Below are 15,386 nucleotides of genomic sequence, written 5' to 3' on the forward strand. Positions count from 1 at the left end.
GTTGCACCTAGCTATACTTTAAGGGACAGTTTGGTTTGTGATATGTCAAAAATATGGGCCTCTATAATAATCAGCTATAATATATGCAGAATATATACGAGTGTCTACTGTGGGAATTTTACTAGGTACCTGTGATCTAATTGGAGAAGAAAAGACGTAAAATTGGTTAGATATGTAACAGGGTCACTTATCAAGAATTTACTGTAGCAAGCTAGGAAAATACAACACTATTGTTTGTTCTGCATCATTAAAAGACACATATATTCTGTTCTTGGGAATGGGAGACTCTGTACTCCATTCCTAAAGATGGAATCCTCCTTATTCCCAAGGAAGGTAAACACATTCTTGACGGTCTTAGAATCCATGGTAGAAGCTTTTAGGACCATCCTATTTCTAAAGTCTTTGAGAGAATAACTAAACTCTATTATTGTTGAAAGAAATGCTGGTTGTCTTTAGAAGATTGGGGGACTTCTCCCAGAGAAAAAAGAAATTTCCAGGGGGAGGAAATCAGAAATAGTGCATTTTTATGGATAGTTGAAGCTGGTACTCTAGTTGAAGCAGTGCCTTGGAGGTTCTGAAGTGGATGTGGTTATGTGGGTACTAGGGAAGACTGAACACTGAGATGACTTTGACAAACATTGTGAAGGTCCCTGTGGCTAACTTGGTACAGAGGCTGGGGAGGGTGGCATGGAGGGTAAGCACTGGATGCTACCAATGGGGCTAAGTCAACAGGGCCTCAAGGGTTTAGACAGTGAGCATCTCCTGTAGGGGTCACCATGGGCCACTGACTAAAGGCCTTGACTACATTTTTGTTGCATCACCTTTGGGGTCTGATACAAATCAAGGGCTGAAAGAAGAGTCCTTAAACATGTCTGATACTAGATTTCTTACTGACATGAATGAATCTTGGCCTTGAAGTCTGAACTGGTTTGAATTTGAGAAACAAAGAGATGTGACATTTCTTGATCTTGAATATAGTGGAGCAGTTCATAGCTTGTGCGCATACACAAATGTGTGCATGAATGTGTGTGTACATGAATGTGTGCATACATGTATATGTACTTCTCTTTCATACCTCCCTTGCCTTTTTGCATCCATCTTGAAATGTCCTCGTCCTCGTCTAACCACCTGGAAGATGCTTACTCATCATTCAAAATTCATGTCAAATATCACTTCTCCTTTTTGAATAAGCAGAGAGGAGGAAGCCTAAAAATAATTCTTGGCTTCCTAATTTGCAATATAGAGATAATGCTGGCCTTGCTTAAATCACAGACTGGTTGTGAGAGTTGAATGAAATGACTTCTATTAAAGAGACAGAAGGTATTTAAGTTGGGAGAGCCACAGTAAGCAAAAGCGTTGAGCTGGGGAATCTGGTATACATTGAGGCAGAATCCCTAGGGAGACCTGTTTTGATGGAGCTGAGGATTTATTTTTTATTTTTTGGTGTATGTGGTAGGGATGAGAATAGCCATACAATATTTACTTACTGTGAACTGGATTTAGGAGAGGATCTTGAATAGGAGGGAGGACTTTAAAACACGAAGTGGTTATTAGGAAACAGTTTCTTAGTAAGTGAGGGAGGTATTTTGAGTTGATTTTAATTTGTGATACACAAAATTAATTTTATTGAAGAGTGAAGAGGCTGCACAGACAGGAAAATCAGCATGGATACAAGTAAATTGTACAGGTGGAAACCATGAGTCTCAAGACTAGAAATATAATGGGCAGTTTTGGAAGTAGAGTTTTTAATTTTAGGAGGTGACCCACCTCCTCAGTTTGTAGGTAGAGTGTGATTTCAGTATGTGATGGTTGAATGAGGGATGGATGCGCTAGACTGTGAACTGAGGGAAAGGACTGTTCTAGATTGTTCAATCTCTTCTCAGTCCCTACAACATAGCTTTCAAAGATTTGCTGAAGAGATGAATGAAGTACCTTGTCAAATATTACTAAGGGTTTTTAGCTGTAGTTCAGTTGCTCTCTGTAAAAAAAAACACTTTTAATCCTTCTTTAGGACAGTTTCTTTTTAAATAACATTTTTTTTTTTTCATTGCAAAGACCAACAGACTCTCTTGCCCCCAAGAGCTGTTCTTGATGTTCCACCATCATGAAATGCTGAGCCAGATTGTCAAGAAACTTTTGCACAGAATCTCATTGCTGATGTCCTCGAATGTGAAGGGTCTGGCATGATTCTGAATCTTCTATTTTTTTTTTATAAGAAGGCACAAATCTTTTATATTTTATAGATACCCAATTTATTTTGGAATCGAATTCATTTTCATCAAACATTTTTAACTTCCAGGAAATGTTCAGCACATATGACTTTCTGGGCCTTCTGTATGTCTCTAACAAAATATGTCTCTAACTCTAATATGTCTCTAACAAAATAATTACAATAATAGGAAGAAAAGATGCTCACATTTATTAAAGTCCTGCTGTGTACTCTCTACATGTTATTTAATCTTTTCAATAATGCTTTAGAGTATGTGGTGCCATTTTTATTTTACAGACCTGGACTCTCAGATTTATGAGAGATAAAATACGATAACCACAGTATATACTCAATGAGCGATAGAGCTGGAATTTGAACCCAAGTCTTTCTGGACACACACACAAAAATGTCCTACCACTTTATGCTGCAAGGCAGGAGTAATTCCAGGTGGGCTCTATTTTTAAATATGCCCAAAATCTGACCACTTTTCACCACTTCCATTGCTATGATTTTGGTCCAAGTATCCATGATGTTTTGTTTCTATTAGTCTAACATCTGCTGTTTTCCCTGCCTCTTTTTTTTTTTTTAAGATTTTATTTATTTATTTTAGAGAGAGGGAGAGGATGTGTGTGAGGAGAGGGGCAGAGGGGGAGGGAGAGAATCTCAAGCAGATTTTATGCTGAGCATGGAGCCTGATGAGGGATTTAATCTCATGACCCCGAGATCATGACCTGAACCAAAACCAAGAGTTGAACACTTAATTGACTGAGCCACCCAGGTGCCCCTGTTTTCCCTGTTTCTGTCTTTGACAGAAGTCCTACGGTTTATTTTTGATAGCCAAAGTGATCTTTTTACTTTTATTTATTTTTTATTGAAGTATAATTGACATATAATATTATATTAGTTTCAAGTGTACAACATAGTAACTTGACCTTTGTGTATGTACATTGAAAAATTATTGTCTCAGTAAGTCTAGTTATCATTTGTCATCAAAGATAATATAATATTATTGACTATATTCCCCATGCTGTACATTACATCTCTATGACTTGTTTATTTTATAGGTGGAAGTTTGTATTCCTTGATCCCCTTCACTCATTTTAACCCCCCAAACCCCTCCACTTTGGCAACCACCAATCTGTTCTCTGTATCTATGAAAGCTGGGTTTTGTTTTTTTAGATTACACATACAGTGTAAGCAAAATCATGTGGTATTTGTTTTTCTCTGTCTGACTTACTCACTTAGCATAATAATCTCAAGGTCATACATGTTGTTGCAAATGGCAAGACTCATTCTTTTTTATAGCTGAGTACTATTTTATCACACACACACACACACAAATACATCTTTTTTATCCATTCATCCATCAGTGGATACGTCGGTTGATTCTATGTTAATAATACTGCAATGATCATAGTGGTGCATATATCTTTTCAAATTAGTGTTTTTATTTTCTTTGGGTAAATACCCAGAGGTAGAATTGCTGGATCATATGGTAGTTCTATTTTTAATCTCTTGAAGAACCTCCATGTTGTTTTCCATAGTGGCTGCACCAATTTACATTCCCACCAACAGTGCACAAGTGTTCTCTTTTCTCTGTATCCTCGCTAACACTTGTTTTACTTGTCTTTTTGATAATTGCCATTCTGACAGGTATAAGGTGATATCTCATTGTGGTTTTGATTTGCATTTTCCTGATGAATAGTGATGTTGAGCATCTTTTCATATGTCTCTTTGCCATCTGTATGTCTTTTTTGGAAATGTGTCTATTGAGATCCTTTGCCCATTTTTTAAATTTGTTTTATAATTACTGAGGTATATGAATTCTTTATGCATTTTGGATATTAACCCCTTATTGGATATATGATTTGTAAATACATTCTTCCATTCAATAGGTTGCCTTTTCACTTTGTTGATGGTGTTAGTTTGACGTAGTCCTATTTGTTTATTTTTGCTTTCACTGCTCTTGCCTTTAGAGTCAGGTGCAAGAAAAACATTGCCAAGTCCAGTGTTAAAGAGCATACTGCCTATTTTTCCTTCTGGGATTTTTATGGTTTCAGGTCTTACATACAAGTGTTTAATCTATTTTGAGTTAAATTTTTGTGTATGATGTAAGAAAGTGGTCCAGTTTCATTCTTTTGCAGGTGGCTATCCAGTTTTCCCAACACCATTTATTGAAGAGACTGTACTTTCTGTATTGCATATTCTTGCCTCCTGTTTGTAAATTAACCATTTACATTGACCAATGTATATAAATTGACCACATATGTGCAGGTTTATTTATGACCTCTCTGTTCTGTTCCATTGATATTAGTGTCTGTTTTTATGCTGATACCATGCTGTTTTGATTACTACAGTTTTGTAGTATAGTTTCAAATCTGGGATTGTGATACCTCCTTCTTTGTTTTTTCTCAAGATTGCTTTGGCTTTTCAGGGTCTTTTGTGATTCCATACAAATTTTAGAATAATGTGTTCTAGTTCTGTGAAAAATGCCATTGGAATTTTGATAGGGATTGCACCGACTCTGTATTTGCTTTGGGTAGTATGGGCATTTTAACACTGTTAATTCTTTTAATCCATGAGCACATAATACCTTTTAATTTATTTGTGTCTTCTCCAATTTCTTTTATCAATGTCTTATAGTGTTCAGTGTACAGGTTTTTTTTTACTCCTAAATATATTCCTAGGTATTTTATGCTTTTTGATGCAATTATAAATGGGATTGTTTTCTTGGTTTCTCTGTGATATTTTATTAGTGTATAGAAACACAATAGATTTTTTTTTTAAAGATTTTATTTATTTATTTGACAGAGAGATAGCGAGAGCAGGAACACAAGCAGGGGGAGTGGGAGAGGGAGAAGCAGGCTTCCCGCCGAGCGGGGAGCCCGATGTGGGACTCGATCCCAGGACCCTGGGATCATGACCTGAGCTGAAGGCAGACGCTTAACGACTGAGCCACCCAGGTGCCCCACAATAGATTTTTGTATATTAATTTTGTATCCTGCAATTTTACCAAATTCATTTGTTAGTTCTAAAAGTTTTTTTGGTGGAATCTAGGGTTTTCTATATATGGTATCATGTCATTTGCTAATAATGACAGTTTTATCTTTTCTTTTCCAATTTGGATGTCTTTTTTTCCTTTTCTTGCCTGATCGCTGTGGCTAGGACTTCCAATACTATGTTGAATAAAAGTGGGGAGGGAGGGATTCTTTTCTTGTTCCTGATCTTAGAGGAAAAGCTTTTAGCTTTTTACTGTTGAGTATGAGATTAGCTATGGGTTTATCATGTATGGCCTTTATTATCATGAAATCTGTTTCTTCTTGAATGTAAGTCAGAATAGTAGCTCACCATTTCACATAGAAAAAAGCCAGAGTCCTTACAATGACCCCTTTTTCTCCCTCTGACCTAATCTTTGATTTCTTCCCTTTGTTCATTTCTTTCTAGCATGCCAGGCACATATCTGCAAGGGATCGTTAATTCACTCAGCCCTTCAAGTCATTGCTCAAATCTCATTTTCTCATTGAGGCCTACACTAATCCGCTATTTAAAACTGCAACCCCAGTGGGACTTAAAATACAGTAATCTAGGATTTTCAAGCTCTTGATAAAACTCTTTAAAACTCTAAAATTCTCTGTTTCTATATTAAATGACAACAGTTTTTTTCATGTTAAAATACAGAATTGGAATATATCTAAAATACCACAAACAAACCCAGTCTTACGTGGACTAGAGAAGACTCATCTAGTGTTTTTCAAACATTGACTGTATCTCACTGTAAGAAATACAGTTTACATTGTGACCCACTGCACGTTTATAAAACTGAAACAGAAGTTTTATGAAATATTTCGCATTTCTGTATGTGATATGCTCATATTTTTTTTTTTTAAGATTTTTATTTATTTATTTGACAGAGAGAGTCACAGCAAGAGAGGGAACACAAGCAGGGAGAGTGGGAGAGGGAGAAGCAGGCTTCCTGCTGAGCAGGGACTCGATCCCAGCACCCCGGGATCATGACCTGAGCCAAAGGCAGATGCTTAACGACTGAGCCACCCAGGTGCCCCAATATGCTCATATTTTCTATTCAATTCTATTCCTTTCAATTATAAAAAATTTGTTAGTCATGATCTACAAATTGATTTCATGACTACTTATTGGTCATATTTCATAGTTTAAAATTGGTTTGTTGTATCTTAGATCTCGTTGACTCAGGAGATAAGTTACGAATCTTGTGTGTTAACTTCATGAAAATATAAACTGTGGACAATGACAAATGAAATTTCACTCTACTTTTGAATATTGACATATGACTATTAGTGAATATTTACAATATGCAGATTAACAAAAGTAATATAGATTTATTTTTATAAATATGTAATTAATTTAAAGTGCTTCTCTTTTGTTAATATTGTTTGCTAATGTTAGAAGTCATGTTAGAAATGCTTTTCATCCAGTGAATCAAGAGATTGCTATCTTTTTTCTTCTCTCACTCCCAAATCTCAGTATTTTCTTTTTTTTTAAATTTTATTTATTTATTTGAGAGAGAGAGAGAGAAAGAGAGAACAAGCAGAGGCAGAGGGAGAAGCAGCCTCCCCACTGAGCAGGGAGTCCGATGTGGGACTTGATCCCAGGAACCTGGGATCATGACCTGAGCCGAAGGCAGGAGCTTAACTGACTGTGCCACCCAGGCCCTCCCTAATATGATCTTTGTTAAAAGTAGGAAACCCATATCCAAGCTGTCTTTCATCATTGTCCTCTTACATGCAGTGCTCTAGTCATATTAAATTATTAAGCCAGTTTCATCCTGCCTTCCTAGCTTTGTGCCTTCATGCCTTCTTGCTTTACTGCCTGCTTCCGTTTTTCTTATTCTCCCTAATATTTTTGAACACCTGCTATATGCCGTGCATGGTAGTGGGGATTATATAAGACATAGTCCTTGCATTCACTGGACTTAAACTGGATACTAACATTCCCAGTTATGAAAGTGAAAACAAGAAGCCTTAGATTGTTGAGAATGTGTATCTTGATTTACCTCTAGCATTCAGAGGTTGATAGAATTTTGGAAGTGGTAGAGGCATTGGAAGACATTAGTTTAGTTCTCACATCTTAATGATGTAGAAACTGACTGTTATGGTGAGCGCTGTGAATTGTGTAAGACTGTTGAATCACAGACCTGTACCTCTGAAACAAATAATACATTATATGTTAAAAAAAAAAAAGAAGAAGATAGCAGGAAGGGAAAAATGAAGGGGGGGAAATCGGAGGGGGAGATGAACCATGAGAGACTGTGGACTCTGAGAAACAAACTGAGGGTTCTAGAGGGGAGGAGGGTGGGGGAATGGGTTAGCCTGGTGATGGGTATTAAAGAGGGCACGTTCTGCATGGAGCACTGGGTGTTATACACAAACAATGAATCATGGAACACTACATCAAAAACTAATGATGTAATGTATGGTGATTAACATAACATAATAAAAAAATTAGCATAGAAAAAAAAAGGAAAAATAAAATAAACTGAATCTCTTACAGATTAAATGGCCTGTTGAGGTCACAGCTAGAGCCTAAGCTGGGTTCTTGACCAGTGCTCATTCTCTACCACCTCCTTTCTCTTTATTGTGTACTGCCTGCCCAGATCCCATGTTGTCATATCTGATTTGTGCTGTTAAAGACTCTCTTTTCACAATGCATACACTGAACTATAGGCTTTAGCATTATTGGTATTTTTACTTGAAATTATAATTGGAACAATTAGAGATGCGTCAGTGGAAAGGCAATGAAAGAAGGCCATTAAGTGCTAATAAATGCCTCTCCTCATGGGAATGGAGATCTTTTCTTTTCTAAGCATTTGAGCTCTTTTCACTGGTGCTTTTAAGTGGCTAGAAATAACACTTGCCACACGCTTGTGGAATACTCTAGATGCCAGGGGGTTCATTTCATTCTGTATTTGAATTGAGCACACTGTGGTTGGAATGTGTGTTGATTCTTTTGTTGGTTTAAGCTTTCATTCCATGTTTTGTATTAACCTTTCTCATGGAAGGCAGCAGAACAATAGTGAGAGCTCGTAGAGAATGAAGCCTTTAGGTAGCTGATGACTTTCTAGGAAGCAGATGAAAAAGTTAAATTTATAGGTGTTTATTTTGATACACTTTCCTTCTCACATCACTCAAAACTTGAGATACAGTATGAAAAACTAGATCTAGCTTACCCTAAAGTCACATACTTATGGCTAGCAAAAGATAATCACTACTTATTGCTATGGAGATATATTACATTTTGGAACAAATTTGTGTGATTAATTATAAGTAAATTTCAGGATAACTTACGACTATTTCTTCTAAAAATTGTGGTAATGACGATGATGATGGTGATGATGGCAGCTGAAATTTTTTGACCACTTACTATGTGCTTAAGTGTGTGCTTCAATTTTCTTGTCTACAATTTCAGAATGCAAAATGATCTGAAAAGTAAATATTATTTTTGTAACTCATTTTGCAAAACTTATATTGACTGACCTAAACTCATTTACTGTCAAACTTGACCTGAATGATGTGAGGCTATTCAAAGTATGTTTTTATCTCTATTACTGTGAATATTCATTTGTTTTGCTACAGAAATAGTATGTTTGATTCCACGTGCTACTTCAGATTCCATTACACAGTTTAAGTTTCAGACATCATTTTTTTTAAAGATTTATTTATTTGAGAGAGAGAGAGAGAGAGAATGAGCACGAGTGAGAGGCAGAGGGAGAAGCAGACTCCCCGCTGAGGAGGGAGACTGATGCAGGGCTCGATCCCAGGACCCTGAGATCATGACCTGAGCCAAAGGCAGACATTTAACTGACGGAGCCACCCAGGCACCCCAAGTTTCAGACATCATTTTACCTTTCTCAAATCTGAAGAAAATTTGAGTTGCATATCACAATGCCACCAGAATATTAAGGATTATATTATTCCTATTATTCTACCCCCAACCCACTCACAATTTACAGATGAGAAACTGAGCCAAAAAGTAGTGGATCCTGAATTCAAACCCAGGCATTTCAGTGCTAGAATCTGTGCTCTTAACCACCATGCTATACCGAAAAAGAAGTTTTTAAAAGCACTTCACAGCTACAAATATTATATATTTATCTAATAAAATTCTAGTAAAGATGAAAAAATTCAGATTTGAATAAAGTTAGTTACTCTATTAATATTTCTGTGTTCTGTTTCCCATGTTAAATACTATCTTAAACTCTCATGGCCATGATTTATTAGTAGTTCCTGCCACTCTTGATTGTTATTTATTTATTTATTTATTCATTTATTTGAGAGAGAGAGAGAGAGAGCTTGCACATGAGTTGGGGGAGGGGCAGAGAGAGAGGGAGAGAGAGACTCTCAAGCAGACTCCACACTGAGCGCGGAGCCAGTTGTGGGCCTTGAGGCGGGGCTCAACTCAGGGCTCGATGTGGGGCTCAGTCTTAAGACCCTGAAGTCATGACCTGAGGTGAAATCAAGAGTTGGCCACTTAACTGACTGAGCCACCCAAGCACCCCCAGTCTTGATTGTTTTATTTTCAACCTAATGGTCTGTTCTCCTTTGGACTTCTTAAATTTTCAAAAGCTTCTGTGCTTGTTTATAAAGCATGCTATTAGGTCTCAGGAAAAAGAGTAAACATTGCTGCTGAGGCAAATGTGCTTTGAGATGCTATCTACTCTAAATGAAGAAGGGAGCCACCAATCATTTTAGCACAACAGACAGTTTGGACTATAAATAAAATTGTAACCTTAGATACACACTATCAGTTTACTGATGTTGGTGGATGTGTAGTTTAGGTATTATTCTTGACATATACAGCTGGGTAACATAGTCTAATTGCTGTAGTCAGAGAGGTGTAGATAGAGAAAGTAATTCTTAAGTTTACTCATTAGTATGCCTTCTTTGGTCAGCTGAATCTATTATGTAATAAGCAAAATTTATTGAACTCTGTTAGGTGTTTCCACTGGCTACTTTTAATACATTTTAGGGCTTGGAGCTAATAAACATATTTTTCCTAAACTTTCATTAGAAATGTAGAGTCAAGGGTAACTTTTTTATTTTTTTAAGATTTTATTTATTTATTTGACAGAGAGAGATATAGCTAGAGAGAGAACACAAGCAGGGGGTAGTGGGAGAGGGAGAAGCAGGCTTCCCGCTGAGCGGAGAGCCCTATGTGGGGCTCAATACCAGGACCTTGGGACCAAGACCTGAGCCGAAGGCAGACGCTTAACGACTAAGCCACCCAGGTGCCCCCAAGGGTAACTAAGATAAGAAATAGCTAGGTATTTATAAAATATGTATGTTAAAAATCTATATACATATATGTATATATCTATATACGTATATCTACATATCATCTATTAGATACTGAGTACTTTTCTTTCTTCCTTTTACCCTTTAAAATTTCCAGTCAATGGTACAGGATCACAGAAAAAAAAGTCAATTAAATAGACAAAAAAACCAAAACCAAACAAAACAGCAAACCTTTTCAGGTAAGACAATAATAGACCACATACATGATACCTACATCTTTAATTATGAATGTTTGCATATTTGTTTTCTAATTAACCCTTAAAATTTGTATTTCCAATACAGTCACAGTTTTAATTCCTATATTGCTGACTTTATTTGCTCACCAAATCACTATTGAGCGCCTTCTTTGTGCCGTACTGTGCCAAATACTGGCCTTTTAGAAATGAGGTCCTTGTCGTAAGAGAGCTTGTCTAGGGAAGGAGATGTGACTGAGGTTCATGGTACCTTGGAATAAAGAGGAGAAACATTTAAATATACTGGCATTTCAAGAAATGCTTTCCATAGGAGGCTGTACCAACATTTCTGTCTTTAAAATGAAATGGGTAAAGAAAGGTGATGCCTTGGGTAAGGGTTTCCATGGTAGAATACTCAACACAGAGGCATGAAATTAGTGTGAAGTCACTTGGGAACCAGATGTTCTGGGAATAAAAGGTTTGCATGGGGGAATAATGGATGAGGCTTCTAGAGTATTAGGGAGGAGTTAGATCTAAGGATTCAGTTAAATCCCTCTTTGATAATTAGAAAATCAGATTCCCATTCCTTTTAAATAAACTGTGTGGCTATGGCTCTCCATTCTGTTTTAGTGGAGAAACTGACCTATATACTTTTTTGGCTTCCAATTAAATACCTATTTTTTCTTCCAACATCTTAGGAAAAGTGGAAACAGGTGAGCATAATATTGACTGTGGAAGCTTACTTCTACTCTTAATCCATATTCTTTTCTTCTAGCCCCCTGCAAGAACTGGCAATAAACAGGACCAAGGACAGTAATTGGGTCATATTTCTCCAAGTCAAGTCTTCAGGGAACAGTTGAAGTGCTGCCTACATCAGCCCTGCCCCTTGTCATTGGATAAGTGTTTTCTAGGGCTAGCTTCTTCTCATGGGGTGTGGTCTTCCACACCTGGGCCTTTCCTACCCATTGTAGTGTCGAAGTCCAAAGGTGTGAGATTCATGTATGGGCTTCATGGAAAAGGGGCACAGGAGGCCTCTCAGCCTTTTTGGTACTAGGCCTTAAGCCTGCCCCATAACTAGGCCAGATGAGGCTTCCAAAGGTCCAACCTCATGTTTTCAGGATACAGAAGGGAATGTGTAAGGGTTTGAGGCAAAAGCTGTCTGACCTTTTCTTTTCTACACATAATCTCTCTAGAAACCCTGTAGGCAAGGATGGCTGACAGGATGAATATTTGGCATTCTGGGTTCTCTTATTCTTCTTTGATCTGTAGCACATATTCTCAGTGGGAGTGAGATTGCTCCCAAGGGGGCAAAAATGAATTCTTGGGGGACAAAAGTAAGCTTATTCTTCTCATGTATAGTTTTCAATTAGCAATAATCGCGCCTCGGATAAACCTCATTGGCTACGATACTGCCACTGCGCAAAGCTGTTCTTCTCATGTATAAAGCACAGATGTATATACAGTACATTTACTGATATACAGTATATCGGTGCTATTAAAGTTAATGGGGAAAATTTAATGGAGAAAAATGTATAACAAGGCCCTTAGGGGGGCAATAAAAAAATAGGTTGAGAAACACTGTTCTAAAATGTAGTGTGTGTCTCTCTCTTTCTTACTTTCTTTGTTAGGCAGTGCATACAAGGATGGCAGTGACTCATAATGCCATCACTATACTAGACTGCCTTTTTTTGCTCTGCTATGCTTAGTCCATAGCTTTTATCTTCAAGTTTGCCTTGTGGCTTAAGATGGTTTCTGTAGCTCTGCTATCATGTATAATTGATAGGGAGAAAAAAGAAGAGGGAAGGGCAAAAGGTATACATCAGCTAAATGAGACCTTCTTAAAGGAACTATTTCTTTTTTTGTTAAAGATCTATTTATCTATTTTAGAGAGATGGAGAGAGGGAGTGTGCATGAGTAGGGGGAGGGGCAGAGGGAGAGAATCTTCAAGCAGACTCCCCACTGAGTGTGGAGCCAGTCGTGGGGACAGATCCCACGACCCATGAAATCATGGCCTGAGCCGAAACGAGGAGTCAGACGCTTAACTGACTGAGTGACCTAGGCACTCCGTTAAAGTTGATGTTACTTAACAACCTTAGTTATATTTTAGTGACTAAAACTTAGTTGTGTGGATATCCCATTTGCAAATGAGGCTGGAAAATATAGATTTATTTATTTGTCTATTTACCTACTAAAATTGGGCCCATTGCCATTCTTAACAAAATTGGGATTCTGTTAATAAGAAATAAGGGGAAATGGATATTGGGCAGGCAACTAGCAGTGTCTTTAGTTGTCCCTTTTATCATCCATTTGTGTGGCAGCTACTGAGGGCAAGGTACGATCTGTGATTTGGAATACAGCAAGAGCTATGTACCTCTCCTTTATGCTGGAACTCATTAAACTGGTGCTTTAAATTTTTGAACAAACTGACTTTGTGAATAAGCAAATAACATGGATTAAGTATGAAGGCATTAAGTTCTTGAGAATTCCCTGGTGGGGAGAACACATTGTATTTGTAAACTAAAGCTGGCTTCTTCATTCAGTTTACAGATCTTGGACTCAGAAATTTTGCATTTTGAATGTTGCAGTAGAAACCCTTAATTATTGATTGATTAGATTTAATGAAAGCATTTTCCTTAGAAATTTTGAGTTTTGTGAATGAACGGTAAATTTGAATTGGAATTTCTTAGATGTTAGTAAAAAAATAAAAACAGTGTTTCCTGCAAATGGATTCGTAACTATGTTTTTCAAACAAAATGATGGTGCTATTTATTGAATACCTCAAATTATAGAGTAACTGAGAGCAAAAAAATGTGATCTTTTACAAATCTGTAAACGCTGATATTCTTACTGTGCCAAGAATTTAGGGAATAAAAGAAAACTTCATTGGAAAATTTCCAATTAAATCTGTGGATTTTGGCATAATTATTTCTTTCAACAGTTAAAGTGGCATTGTAATGGTTGGCAAAGCTCCGGGATTAGGCATGGAAGCACAAAGCCATTTTAACAGCACCATGGTGTTTAGCATGTGGAATACATGACCTCAGTCCTTCTTGGGGCAGGAGGTGGGCAGTATTTGGCAGGGATCTGTTTCTGTTTCTCTCTCTGGCTTGCCTTTCCTTCTTTACCTCTCTTCCTTCCTTTCTCTCTGTCTCTCTCTCTTTCTTTAGTTGGGTTATCATTTTAAAGGACCATGAGATAGTAATCCTACAGGGATTATTTTGGAGCACATAAAATTATACTTTGAAGATAATTTTTTAGAAGGGGCTTTTCTGTTTTTAAGGAATAATTTTAAAAAATATTTTGGCTCTGGGAGTTTTAAAAAAATTGTTTCTTCAAATTCTATTCTTTGTCTTTAGATAGACAATAATATTGGCCCACCAGATATTTTGTATTTTTTACTTTGGTATGTACTGTTGGATCTTAAATATTCATAATAAAATGTTAACTTAAATGACCTCAACAAATTATTGGTAAGTTGAAAGTCATCTTACCTGTTCTTTCAGTACATGTAAAATCCCACTTAGCTATCTGCCAGTTGGGGAATAATATAGGACAATGTTTTTCCTCCGTGATATGAATATATGGGGCTATTGGAAATCTTCCTGACAGGGTAGGTAGAAAGTATTAGAAATATTAATACTTGGGCACTAAAGGAGGCACTGGGAGGAACACGGATGAGGGAGCTGACATGTAATTAGACCAGTGTAACAAGTATGTGTTGAAAGCTTAGATAGAGGCATGCATGGGGAATTTCAAGGAGGGCTTTTCAGAGAAGATGATGTGGAGGTGAGTGTTGAAGAACAAGTAGAAGTTGGCTAGAGGAAGAAGTGGGGGGAGGGCATCCCAAGAGGGGAACATGGAATGTGCCAAGGCACTGAGCCTGAGAGTGCATGTGCACCCAGAGACTTCCACAAAGGACAGGACTTTTTATCTGCTTTGTTTATGGTTTGGATTTCATGCTAAAGACAATGGGGAGTCATTGAATGATTTAGAGTCTGGAAATGATGTGATGAGACTTATATCACTGTTGAGGTTGGATTAAAGTATGCTCAATTTGGATGCAGGGAAATTAATTGGGAGATTATTATAATGGTCCATATGAGCATTGGTGTTACCTGCGGTGGTGATTGAAATAGAGAAGACAGCTTTTTGCATTTAAGAGATATTAAGAAGGTGGAATCAGCAGGACTTGGTGACCAATTGTGAGAATGAAGACAGAGGAAAATGGAGGATGGATGATTCCCATGTACTTGGTTTGGCTGACATGTGTGGATGCTGATGATGTGTATTATGATTGGGAATAAAGGAGGAAAAACATGGTGGGTAAATGATAATGAGTTGAACTGTAGAGCTTGAGTATGAGACATTTAGGTGGAGATGAGTAAGAGGCTAGTGTGACTTTGGGAATACCTCTGACTTAGAGTATTTGGTTTACCTCTTTGGAGACCTCTTCTCAGTCTTTCAGTTAGTTCTATTTCTTTCAGTGTCCATTAAATATTGGTATTTTCCGGAGTCCTTATTCACCACTCTTCTTCACTCCATTCCTACTCGTCTATTCTTTTGGATTTAGCTACCTGGTCCATGAATGTCTGTCAGATTATCTCCAGACAGGACTTTTATCCTGAGTTCCAGTTGCTCAGTCTAACTGTATACTTGTCTCCATTTGGATATTCTCCA

General features: G+C 37.3%; 1 protein-coding gene and 1 non-coding gene across 2 annotated transcripts in view; one reads left to right on the plus strand and one right to left on the minus strand.

Annotated features, from left to right (window-relative positions):
* Window positions 1-15,386, plus strand: part of DNM3 (dynamin 3) — a 533,769-nt gene that overhangs the window by 64,608 nt on the left and 453,775 nt on the right. The gene's annotated exons all lie outside the window — the stretch shown is intronic.
* On the minus strand, window positions 12,002-12,136 carry LOC115942440 (U4 spliceosomal RNA). Its single transcript, XR_004077044.1, has one exon. It is a non-coding gene; the product is annotated as a U4 spliceosomal RNA (small nuclear RNA).

The sequence above is a fragment of the Leptonychotes weddellii genome, chromosome 6 (assembly GCF_054177405.1).
Source record: "Leptonychotes weddellii isolate Sample4059 chromosome 6, ASM5417740v2, whole genome shotgun sequence".
Lineage (NCBI taxonomy): Eukaryota > Metazoa > Chordata > Mammalia > Carnivora > Phocidae > Leptonychotes > Leptonychotes weddellii.